The 13,434-nt window shown below is 39.1% G+C and overlaps 1 long non-coding RNA gene and 1 pseudogene across 1 annotated transcript in view; both read right to left on the bottom strand.

Moving 5' to 3' along the window:
* Positions 1-13,434, bottom strand: part of LOC109254659 (uncharacterized) — a 257,029-nt gene that overhangs the window by 181,990 nt on the left and 61,605 nt on the right. The window lies entirely within an intron of this gene.
* On the bottom strand, positions 4,086-5,079 carry LOC109254669 (U2 small nuclear ribonucleoprotein A'-like; annotated as a pseudogene).

Genomic DNA, 13,434 nt, shown 5'->3' with positions numbered 1-13,434 from the left:
AGAGACTCTGAGTAGACATTTTTCCAAAGAAGACAACAGATGGCCAACAGACAAATGAAAGATGATCAACATCACTAATCATCAGAGAAATGTAAATCAAAACCACAGTGAGACGTTATCTCATACCTGTTGGAATGGCTATTATCAAAAAGGCAAGACATCAGGTTGACAAGGATGTAAGGAAAAGGGAAACTTTGGGCACTTTGGTAAGAATGTAAGTCAGCAAAGCCACTATGGAAAAGAGTATGGATGTTCCTCAAAATATTAAAAACTGAACTACTAAATGACCCAGAAATTGTATTTCTAGATATTTATTGGAAGAAAACAAAAACACCTACTTGAAAAGGTATATGCAACCCATGTTCACTACAGCATTATTTATAATAGCCAAATCATGGAAACAACCTACATGTCCATCAATCGATGAGCAATAAAAGAAAATGTGAGATATATTCACACACATTAATATTATTCAGCCATAAAAAAGTGAAATCTTGTCATTTGTGACAACTAGAAAGAACTTGAGGACATTTTGCTAAGTGGAATGAGTCAGACAGAAAAAGATAAATATCTTATGATTTTACTTACATATGGAATCTAAACACACAAACACCCACAACAACAACAACAAAAACCCCCAACCTTCTGACTATAGAACAGAGAGGTGATTGCTTGAGTTAGGAGATTGGGAGGTGGGTAAATGGGGCAAGGGTATCAAAAGTAATAAACTTTCAGTTATAAAGTATATAATCCATGGGGATGTAATATACAGCATGGTGACTACAGTTAAGAATACTGTATTACATATTGTAAAGCAACCAAGAGAGTGGATCTTGAAAATTCTCATCACAAAACAAGTGTAATCATGGTGACGGATGTTAACTGGATTTATTATGGTAGTCAATTTACCGTATACACAAATATTGAATCATTACGCTACACACCTGAAACTCAAATAATGTTTTGTCAATTATACCTAAATTAAAAAACAAAACCAAAAAACAAAAGAATGCATAATAAATGATAGTATATTTATGCAATAGAATACTATACATAGTGGTAAAAATGAAGTAAAACTAACTACAACCAAATGAATAAATCACACAACATGATACAGAGTGAAAGAAGCAGATATGAAAAGAGTGAATACTATCTGGTTCCACTATGAAATTTCAAAAAAAGAGGTGAAACCAATGTATGGAGGTGGAACTCAGGACAGAACAAAGTTAATGGCTAGAGAAGGTACATGGAGGCTTCTGGATGCTGGTGACATATTGTCCCTTGATCTAGGGGCTGGCTATATTGTATGTAATTCTAAGGTTTCATTATAACTCAACTGTTAGTTCACAGCAAATTTGTTCATTGCTTTGTATGTATGTTATTCTATAGCAGAAAGTTTTTTTTTTCAACGTTTTTTTTTTTTTTTTTTTTTTTTATTTATTTTTGGGACAGAGAGAGACATAGCATGAACAGGGGAGGGGCAGAGAGAGAGGGAGACACAGAATTGGAAACAGGCTCCAAGCCATCAGCCCAGAGCCTGACGTGGGGCTCGAACTCACAGACCGCGAGATCGTGACCTGGCTGAAGTCGGACGCTTAACCGACTGCGCCACCCAGGCGCCCCAGTATAGCAGAAAGTTTTTACTGACAAAGTTAAAATGTCTAAGACACTGTGCTGGGTGCAGTGTGGGGAGACAAAAATAATTAGGCATGCATTCTCTGACTTTTAGATTGTTAGAAAAACAGTTGAGACATGTACATCTGCAAACAAAACTAACAGCATGGACTATAAGTGATAAGTGACCATAGCTAACAGGGGTGTGCTGGAGATGCTTCTATGTGCTGATTTGTAAACATGCCTTGCTGACTCTGCGTTCAGTGATATCAAATCAGTAGCTTCAAATCAGCTACAATGGAAATATTTATACCACAGAAATTGGCAAATGCTGCACACCAGGGCATTTCCCCCAGACAGCTGGTTGTTAAACATTTACCAGCACACCACTAGCTACAGAAACCAAAAGTATTAGTGGAATTAGAAAAGGCAGCATCTTAGCCTGTCTGAACCCCTACATAGCCCAATGACAAAGGGTATAAGCCTTTTTAAAAACTTGTAAAACCAGCATTTTTCACAAGGTAAGAGAAACAGGAGTGCTCACAAACTCTTAGGTCTGGGATACATCATCCTACTGCCCTCCAGTGGTAAATAAAATCTTGTATGCTTTTCTGGAGACAGTTCAAGCCAACAGTTCCCAGGTACAGTTTGATTTAGTTTATGATGCTTATAGCTGAATGCCATTGATACCATAAATTCTGGAAATTACAGAGGGAAAGAATTGATAGGTCATATTAGTATACAAAGCATCAAAATATCTCTTGTTGGAATATGCAAGGATTGGAAACAAAGCATCATCCAGCAAATAAAGGAGTCCATCTATCAGATGCTGATGCAAGTGGTATGGCAGAAAACTAGTCTAGCCCAGCATGCTTTTTACAAATTTACAAGAAATCTTGTGGAATTTCAGAAATCCTACAACCTTGTAAATAATACATCTTGCTCTGTGAGAATAATATAGTGAATAATACATTAGTCACAGAGGATCTGAAATCCAGAACAAAGAATGAGACTGGGGAGAATTTAGGGTGACAGAACCATGTGCTCAAGGCAATGCAGTATTACTAACATTAACACTGCTAACCTAATATACTTGAAGAAGAAAGAGCAGGAAGCGGAGGAAGAGGAAGAGAGAAAGAAGAGGAAGAAACAGGAGGAAGAGAAGGGGAGTGGAAGAAACAGCTTTAATTTCCTTAGAATTAAAACAGGAACTATTGCTGTTTTGGAATTACACATGAAAAATTAAAATTAATTAAAATTAAACATGTTGGGAAGCATGTAACCCATAGACATGAGGATATTAAACTAGCCAGGAACATCAATTTACTGATCTTCATGGTGCCTGGAAAAGTTAGGGAAAGCAATCTACAGCCTGCCTCTGAGTACTTTAACCAGCCTCAGTTCTCAAATGTTTCTGGACATCCAAGCCCCAGTGCCTAACTCAACCACAACCTGGCATTCCTTTTACTATTCTAGGTACACTGGATTTTAGAAGATATTGCATCAGTTTTGTTTTAACGGACAAGAAACCAAGCCAGAAAAAATAAAAAAAATAAAAAAAAAAAAACAATGTTGCTGTGGTTTCTGTATTCAACCACAGAGAGGGAAACATTCCCAGCCTGCATTTGTAGATATCTAAGTAGGCATAATGGATTATAATAGGTATCCTTCCAGACTTCCCGGAAGACTTTATTTGACTGCTACCTATAGACTTGGGATCTGTTCACCCAAACGGCATGTGACCCAGGTCAGGCCCATCACAGCACACCTTTAATCTGAATAAGATGGCTGATTAAGGAGTGAGGCTTGTCACCAAAATAGAGATAGTTCGAATTCCTTCCTTGAGCTGATAAACAGATATTCTAAGATATATACCTCATCTAGAAGCCCGAAAATAGCAGAAAGAGGCAAGAAATGAAGAAAGTGATAGAGCCCCAATGACAGCATTTGAGCTTCGAAATCCAGCCATATCAGGAGATAAAATGACCCACAGACTTCTGAGTTGCATGAGCTGATTGTCTTTTTAACGTTTGCTTGTGTGTGTATGTGTGTGTTTTAGGTGCAACAGAACAAACCTAACACTGGAGAAAGAGGGTTCACATCACAGACGTTCATATTAGAGGTGTCAAAACATCTATTTTATCTGGATACTGTCTTATCAGGAGTGAGTCTGGGGAAAAGAAATGGATTATCAAGGGGTAAAGTGTAATAAGCCATGAAAAACCCCAGGTAAATGTACAAAGCAAAAGCCCGAGCCCACTTACAATGAAACATCCATCACTCTTGGGAAAAAGGTAAGCAGATTTCTTTTTGGTTTATCAATTCCATTTGTACAGATCAGGATACCGAGTCCTCTCAAAGTTAAACATCATTCAAACTATCGATTCCCCTAAATAGAGATGGTTATTATTACTACCTACTACTTAAAAGCCCTAATACTTTACTTACAGTAATTTATTTTTTTTCACAGCGAATGTCTTTGTATTTTTACTATTTGTAGAAAACTGGCATTTAGATTTCAAAATGTATGATGTCACAAAATTACCAGCAGCAGTCTTAAGCATTTCAACAATGCTTATGAACTCCACTTTGGTGACACAAACAAGGCTATTATTCAAGTTCAAAAAGCAGGACTTGTCCCAGGAGGATGTTACACGTCCTGTAGATACTCAGGCCATCTTGCTGAGGACCCATTCGTGACCGTGTCTTCTTCCATCTCCTTTTCACCGTCATCATTGGGCCTGATCTGCGTTCCCTGCCAGTTATCTGACCAGACTGCAGCAAGCCCTTCAGCCGCTCTACTTCAGCCAGAGTTGACGCATTTGCTATAGAATTCTTGATGGCTTCTACATCCCCTGGAGACGGTCCGCCTTTCTTTTTGTCAGTCGGCAAACCGGCACCTGGGTTGAAAGTTTTGCTTCTCCTGGCAATATCCTTTGCAAGTTGTGCACCCCGTTTGCCCTTGAACATTTTCTCTGCTTCCTGACGCTCTTTCAGTTTCACCTTCTGGAAATCCAGTACTCTGACTTGCGGAACTTTACAAATTACATACAGTCTGTAATGCTTCTTATTTGTTACAGGATTTCTTAGGATACTTAGGTAAGTCAGTGATTTGAGAGATGCCAAGGGGTCCAGATCACCCAGTTCCACGAGACTGTTGTTGGTGAGAATGAGCTCTGTCAGGCAGGGTAGAGCCTGATCAAGTGCCTCACCTATACGCCATATTCTATTGTTGTTCACTAATAATGTTTTCAGTATTCTCAACAAAGGAAAACCATCCAGTTTCCTGATTTCATTGTAGAAAAATCCATAGCATCAAACTGGTCCAAGGTAGCACCTAGATTTTCAATGACAGGAATTTTATACCCCCCGGAGGTCCAGCTCGCGGTCCCGCACAGCGTTGCTATACTGCCCCGCCTGCTCCATCAGCTCTGCCATCAGTTTCACCATCCTGCCACCTCCCGCTGCCGGTGCGCGACCCAACGGCTGCTTCCCGCCGCCTCCGGCCCGCCAGATTTCCCAGCGTCCTACAGTGACTTAAATAATCCTTGAAACTACCCCGTATAGTAGGTTCTACAGCTAGTAAGTGATAAAGCTAGGATTTGCACCCGGTTGTTCCAGTTCTCAAGTCCATTCCCTTCATCAGTAGGCTATCTGTGGCCTCTCAGAAAGCACAGGAGATGGTAATTTTGGGATTTGAATGCAAAGATATAGGATTCCAACTTTCTGCTACCCTACTTTGCCCTGAAAAGACAATGCCTATGCAGTCCAAAGCCAGGAATGGGCACTCTTCCCTCTTCTCTCTGTTCTATGATGTCTATACATATTTTCAACATACACTGACATTATTGGTCTTACACCATTAGCTTGTTTCTACTAGGACTGAATGTTACCACAGAACTGTAAGTTTATGTCAACTGTATAGACTACAACCTCCTGATTTCAACCAACATCATTCTTCAGAGAACCTCACATTCAGGCAAGGTCTTCACCTGACCACCAGTGCTGTGTATCTATGCCAGCCTGTCAACAGAGTCATAGACTAAAATGCCACATGTCTAAGCCCAAATATGCTCTTCTTTCTAAGCCCCCATTTCTATAAAATGGGATAATACAATATCATAATCTGGTTCTCAACCTTATACTCCTTCATTCCTTCATTTATTTCTTTGTTCTTCTCTCTCCTTTATTTCCACGTCAAATATTAATCCCTGCTTCTTCTATATGTTCTAGACAATTCCATTCCACTTGCCTCCACACCAACCCAAACCTCCATCTCCTCCATGGAATGTTTCAAGAACTGCCCAATCCCCTATCTCATCTAAAATAGTTTCATTTATTCACATATTCACCTAATATTCAAATTTCTACTATGTACAAGACTCTATGCAAGGTAAGCACCAAAGAACATAGTCTCCTTGACCTCAATAATCTTCCCAAAATAACACCTATAAATTGTAAATGCCACCAAAGTTCCTCATTACCTATAGAAATGAATACCTAACTTATCCTTCATTCAAGGCCTTCTGAAACTCAACCCCAACCTAACTCACCACCCCTATTTCCCAGTATTTCCCTTCATGTGATCTTTGCTTCATAAAACTTATGACCATCAAATCAACAGCTAGCACTGGCTCCTGGTTCTTGGAATGTCCCCACCACAACCACCTGATGACCAACACACTGAAAATAAGTGTTGCCTTTTATATTATTTTATAATGTGAAAAAACATGCCCTGCACAATTAGATATTCATCAATTCCTTCACCATTATTTATGGATCAGTTCTATGGACTCTATCATTATCCAAGACAAATGTTCACTCAACAATTTTATACTTGCAGAGTTCTTTAGAAAAGATGGGTCTTGGGGCACCTGGGTCACTCAGTCAGTTAAGCATCCAACCTCAGCCCAGGTCATGATCTCATGTTTCATGAGTTCAAACTCCCCACTGGGCTCTCTGCTTTTAGCACAGAGCCTGATTTGGATCCTCTGTCCGCCCCCCTCACCTCCTGCCCCTCCCCTGCTGGGTATCTCTTTCTCTAAATAAACAAACAAACAAACAAACTTAAAAAAAGAAAAGATGAATCTTTACAATCCACTCTGCTAGGCATTTCCCCAGAATTTTATCATTTGCATCTGTAGAGTGGTAGAAAGGGACAAAAGGAATATGAACAGCACGTATTAATGATTTCTAAGAGATATCAATAGACTGTGATCTGGAAGCTGCTGAGACTGCCTCCTGCTTGGTATTTTAATTAATCAGTTCAACTAAATAAAATCTGGTACAGACATTCTACAAACAGAACTCAAGACTAGTATCCCCATCACATCTGGGCATCAGAGACACAACCAGCAGAGGAACACCATCTGCAGTAACTGCAGTTTTCTCTAGCTTTATGTTTGCCAGTCACCAAGGAATCAACAGGGAAAGAACTGCCATTAGATCCTCAAGGTCTAAGGCATGTGGTCCATGGTCTCCCCCAAAATTATTTAATACGACCTTCCCATAAAACATAAGACTTTCAATTTCCCCTTCCCAAAAGGTAACCTTTATGGACACAGGTTATTTTTCTCAAATGTGATAGCTTCTAGAAGTCAAATAAAATAGTTCTGCATGTGGCCTTAGAAACCACCATTAGCCTCTGTATACAAAGGTAGTAATAATGTAAATCACATGAAAAGAAATACGCTACCAAGACCTAGTAATTACATGATCAAGAAAGTTGCCTGCAAATTTGTAAGGCATTCCCAAATATAGATTCAGTCCAGAATTAACAATAACCACATCGTGGCTATTTATAATGAAGGGTTATAAGATTTATAATGAAGAGTTTATCAAAATGGCAGCCCAAATGTCAAACAGAGTCATCAGATTTGGAAGAAAAAAGATAGGTAGTATCTCACTGTGTTTTCAAACTTTTAAAACCTTGATATGACCAATCCAGAAAGATGGAACTTAGCTTGGACTCACTTGAATATTAAATTGAGGTGCTATTCTACTGCAGCAAACACTAATGCTTTACTTCCCCACCTTGCATTGTACTGATTTTGCTAGGAAAAATAAAAAGCTCAATGTTTGTGAATAAATCCCATAGATTTAAAAAACATTGGAAAGTATGTCACAGAAATCCTTGCCATTTATGAATTCACACTCCACTGTGAGACCATGGTTTTCTTAAATAGAATAGGAAATAGATGAGAAGATGTTGGAAATATTAATGAATAGAGTGCTGTGCATTCTGTTGGATTTCTCAAACTCTATTTTGAAGTAAAGACAATAATGCTTTCAATTTTATTCTGGGCTTAAATATCCTGCATCTCTAGGTCTCCCAACAGTGCTTTGTGTGACTGTAAAAACAAGCAGAGGACTACTCTTTCAGGTCAGTAATGTTGCCTGGGAAACTACCTACCATTCCAATATGTCTGCCTCTGATAGAGCAGGCAATTCTGCATGCATGCCGTTTTCCCCCACAACAAAATAGAGCTGGAAAAGTGCCCTCAAAGTTTTTACAGTTACAAACTCCTGTAGAAAAGATGGGATTTTTACAATCCATAGAGATTCCCCATTAGGTATTTTCCCTGAAGCCTATAGGGTAGCTTATCTGTAGAGCAGACGCCAAGGAGAAAGAAACATGAACATCAAGGGCTGGTGACTTCTCAAAGACCCCAAGATACTGTCACCCAGAAGCTGCTGAGCCTGTACCTTTACTGGGGTTTTAACCCAGCTATTCAACCAAATGGAATTAAAAAGAAATCCTTCTGAAGTGACAAAAAATGAGATGGAAATTCTCTTGTCCTTTCTCCCCACTTAGTAACAGAAGAATTTTAATATGGAATAATCTTTTCCTTTGTGCTCTTTTCCCAGAGGGTTTCAAACACATGAGAGACACCACTGGGTAATTCTGACTTTTCAAACTTGCAGTCTCACTTCTCTCACTCAGGTTGACTTTTTTCATTCGCCCTTTCTGGATGATAGAAGCCTGTTTCAGTCATTTTTCACCACATAGGTCTGCTCTTCCTACTTGACTTGGGAGAGCTAATGGAGCAGTTAAAAATAAAAATAGAATTCTCAGAGCACCCGAATCTGAGTCCCAGCTCTATCACTTCCTAGCTGTGGATCAAAGACATTTGTCTGTATCTCCCCATCTATAAAATGAGGCTATCTACTCTGGTCTCACAAATTTGTTCAGAGGCTCACATAAGACTACATGAATATATGGTATCACTTAAATGCAAACCTTTAACTGTACCTGTTTATTTCTATTTTAATGTGTGGAAATAAGTCTTGGGTATTAAAGAAAAAATGAGAGGTTAGGTGTCAAATGAATGGGGCAAGGAACAAACTTTTTTTTTAATTTAAAAAAAATTTTTAATGTGTATTCATTTTTTTACAGATGGAGCATGAATGGAAGAGGGGCAGGGACAGAGAGACACAAAATCTGAAGCAGGCTCCAGGTCTAAGCTGTCAGCACAGAGCCCGATGTGGGGCTCGAACTCCCAAACTGTGAGATCATGACCTGAGCTGAAGTTGGAGCCTCAACCAACTCAGCCACCTAGGCGCCACATTTAATTTTTAAATTTTTTTAATGTTTGTTTTTAAGAGAGAGAGACAGAGAGAGCACAAGCAGAGGAGGGGCAGAGAGAGAGGGAGACACAGAATCTGAAGTGCACTCCAGGCTCTGAGCTATCAGCACAGAACCCAACACAGGATTTGAACCCTCAAACCATGAGATCATGACCTGAGATGAAGTCAAACGCTCAACCGACTGAGCTACCCAGGTGCCCCAGGAACAAACCTTTTATTAAACAATTTTAATATCATTTTATTTAATGCTCTTCACAACTCTGTAAGATTTATTTCTTTTATTTTACAGATGAAGAAAATGAGGGCTAAGTATCTTTCCTCAAGTAATATAACTAATGCGTAGAAAAATAAGGAGTTGAACCCAGGTCTATCTCAAGGCCCAAGGCCATGTATTCCTTTTCGAGAGAAAGAAGGACCAGTTGGACTTAAAACAATTCCAACAACATTACAGCATCAGCCAGACTGGCAGGTTAGTAGATGGATCCATGAGAAATGCTTTAGTGATAAATGAAAGAAAGCCAAATCCCAAATGGTTGAGTACAAAGGGAGATTATTTTTTATACAGGTGTTCTGTTTCAAAGGGGCTCATGCACCCCAATGTCTATAGCAGCACTATAGATAATAGTCAAATTATGGAAAGAGCCCAAATGTCCATTGACAGATGAATGGATAAAGAAGACGTGCTGTGTATACACACACATGCACGCACATACACAATCGACTGTTACTCATCAATCAAAAAGGATGAAATCTTGCCATTTGCAACTATGTGGATGGAACTAGAGGGTATTATGCTAAACGAAATTAGTCAAAGACAACTATCTTAATGATTTCACTCACATGTCAAATTAAGATACAAAACAGATGAACCTAAGAGAAAGGAAGCAAAAATAATATAACAAGGAAGGGGGTTGTAGGTAGGAGGATGAGCTAAATGGGTAAGGGGCATTAAGGAAGACACTTGATGATTTGAGCACTGGGTGTTATACATAGGGGATGAATCACTAGAATCTACTCCTGAAATCATTATTGCATTATATGCTAACTTGGATGTAAATTAAAAATAAATACATAAATAAAAACATAAATAAAAATTTAAAAATTTTAGTATCACAGCCTTAGATTGCTAGAAGTAGTAATCAAAACCAAAAGAAAAAGAAGATTCAGCCTAATTTCCTTACCCTATTCTAACCCCCCCAAATGCAAAATGAAACTGATGTATAAGATCCCATACATCTTTAATTTCTGAAGAAAAAGACTTTCCTGAGAATGAATGGTCATCTATAGACTTCTACTAACCTCCTGTCTTTTTCAATTTCTGGAATTTTATCTTGTTTCATTTTTTACACATACTACCTCCTCAGCCTCCTCTTTATGTAAAAGTGTACCACCCCTAGCCTAAGAACTTTGGAGTTTGTACTAGAAACAAGAGACAAGTGACAGGAAACACAGAATATTTGTAGTGGCTGCTTCTTCACCCTGCTCAGAATTCCCCCTTGGAACCAATGCTATTCCCTATGGTAATCCAGGGACTACTAGGAGGATAGCATCCAAGATGAGGGATCTAATCCTCACCCCATGAGGCATAAGGGCTAATTCACCTGACCACACCATCAGAGGGCCAGTGCCCATATTTCCCTACTACTAGCCTAGAGAACATGCCCTACCACAAATGGTTCCTTTAGCAACACTTTCCTCATTTAATCAGGCCTGGACTACCTTAGGTATAAGATTGATCCTTAGGAATCTATGTCTGCCCAGTATTAGTATTGTGACCACTGTGTGTTAGCCTAAGTTGGGGGGTGGGAAGAAAAGAGGGGGGGGGAGGGAAAGAAGTCTACCCAAGGTAAAATTCTATGATATGTAATCCACAGCACTCCCTCAAGGGCAATATTCTCAATAATCTAGTATGTCACAAACCTCTTTGAGAATGTTCTGAAAACTAGGGACTTCAGAGAAAAGGCTGCATACACAAAACAGTGGTGTATAATGTCAAGGTTATTATGGACCCTAGTTAGCAAACCCAGAGATTCTGGATCCCAGGTTACCAACTTCTGTTCTAGCCTACTAGTGAGCATACCCTAGGGCTTAAGAGTAGTGACAGAGGGGATCTAGTCCCTGCCTATGCTTAAACATAGAGGAAGAAAATGTATGTCTTACCTGGGAATGATTTGCTCCCCAGGTTACCAGTGATGTCTGGTTATAGTGTTATCATCAAGATGAGGGTAATGCTATTGGCATGTAGTGGGAGAAGCCAGGGATGGAGCTAAACATCCTATATTACAGAGAAAGAGCCCACTGTGGCAAAGAATTATCAAGCTCAAAATGTCAACAGTACTAAAGGTTGAGAAACTAAAGGTTGAGAAAGGAAGAGACAGAAACACAGATGAATGGCAATGTGTTTTAAAAAGCCATGCTATAAATTTAATCTGGGGTATGATAAGACCACTGCAGAGGATACTTAGTCCGGGCCTGGAAAAGGAACTTGGAAATCCTTCTCTTGTTACTGTCATGGTTGAAGGAGGCTGTCCTGCTTGGGGTGTGCCACTGATTTGCATACATTAAACTCTCTGTCCATGCATCCTGCCAAACATCCACTTAATCTAACTTCAGCCAAATTTCCAAATAAATGATGGTCACTACAGATAAAAAAAAAAAAAAAATCTAGTTTTGCAATTCACGAGGGCCATTCGTTGGCACAAGCTATTGTTTTAAAACACAAGTAAATTTAGCAATCCTGTATTTTCCCGTTTCTAGAAGACCTTGTTTAAGTCATTGTACTCCTTACATCTCAGTTTCTTTGTTCCCATAGCCTGGACTATGTCCCTACTGCGCTAGGAGTGGCAGCCTAAAAAAGTAGTTAGGATTATGGACTCTGGGGCCAAAATGCTAAGTCAAATTCCAGCTCTGCCACTCATGAGGTATTTGGCCTATAACACACTATTCAGGCTCTCTGTACCTCATTCCCTTCATCTATGGAATAGGGATAATAATGGCAGCTACCTCATGGAGATGTGAGGATTTAAAAAATTCTACATGTAAAGCACTTAGATTATTAGAATATCATTACTATTGTCATCATTAACATCTCAAAGTTATATGGAGAATAATATTAGATTTAGGCTTCCCTAAACAAAATAGGAGATTTTATTAGCTATTTGCCATCCAAATGTTAAGGTATCCACTTTTAAATACATGTGTTTTTAACCTAAATTTGAATCAACACGTTTGCTAATTATCGTCTTTTATGTTTGTCGAAAGTTAGCTCATATGTCAATATTATTTTAGAAGTACAGCTCCTTCTGTTCTAAATTGGGGGAGAGGGAAATTTATATTTGCCATTAAAATGCCAAAGTGGCAACACAACATTATGGTATCTGTTCACAAAGGTTTGAAGGAATAAAAGTCATTCCCAATGTTGTCTTTAATAATTCAGTATTTTATTCTTCAAATTATTTCAATGGTTCCTTGCTGCCCAGAGCAGAGAATCCACATGCCTTGGTCAAGCATTCTGCCATCTGGCCCAAACATATCGTTCACCAGCCCCCTGTCTGAAACATTTCCCAGCAAACTCTAAACCTAATGTTTACTCTCTCCTCCACCACTGTTGACCCCAAAAGTCCAATGCACTCATATCCCTACCTTATTAAATGTGATCCACCTTCCTGTCAAATAGCCCCTCTGCCATGAAGCCTACTCATAATATTCAACCTCCTCCTTCCCAAACCAGACAACATCTTTTCTTCTTTTGATTTCCCACAATCTTTGATTTACACCTTGCAGGTACTTCTAAACCAGTGAACCCACACACCCTGAACAGGGTATTGGATACAGACGTTTCCATCTGAGGTGTGGAAATGATTTTTGTAATACCCACACTCTTACAATATAAAGAACTAGGAGGAGGAGGAAATCAATTCTGATTTTGTGATCTGAGGTTTGTGAGTCGAAGCAATTCCCTCTGGTTTAATCAATGACTGAATTACACTGTTCATTTCAGTAACTAAGCACACAAGTCCTATCCTCTGGAAATCAGGAATATTCAAAGTAAAATTTTGCTGGCGGTCTCAGAGTCATGGAGTCAGAATTGGCAGATGTAGAAAATCATCAAGTCTTTTCAATTATTTACATTAATTGTTGTCATCTGCAGACCTGGGATCTTCATGGCGCAAAAAAGTAAAATATTAGCACTTGGACTACATGCCCTCACCATTTCTGTTTTCGGCTGGGCCT

Source organism: Panthera pardus, unplaced genomic scaffold (assembly GCF_024362965.1).
Source record: "Panthera pardus isolate Hobbes unplaced genomic scaffold, ASM2436296v1 HiC_scaffold_8, whole genome shotgun sequence".
In the NCBI taxonomy this organism is placed as follows: Eukaryota; Metazoa; Chordata; class Mammalia; order Carnivora; family Felidae; genus Panthera; species Panthera pardus.
This window is presented reverse-complemented; position numbering and strand designations above follow the sequence as displayed.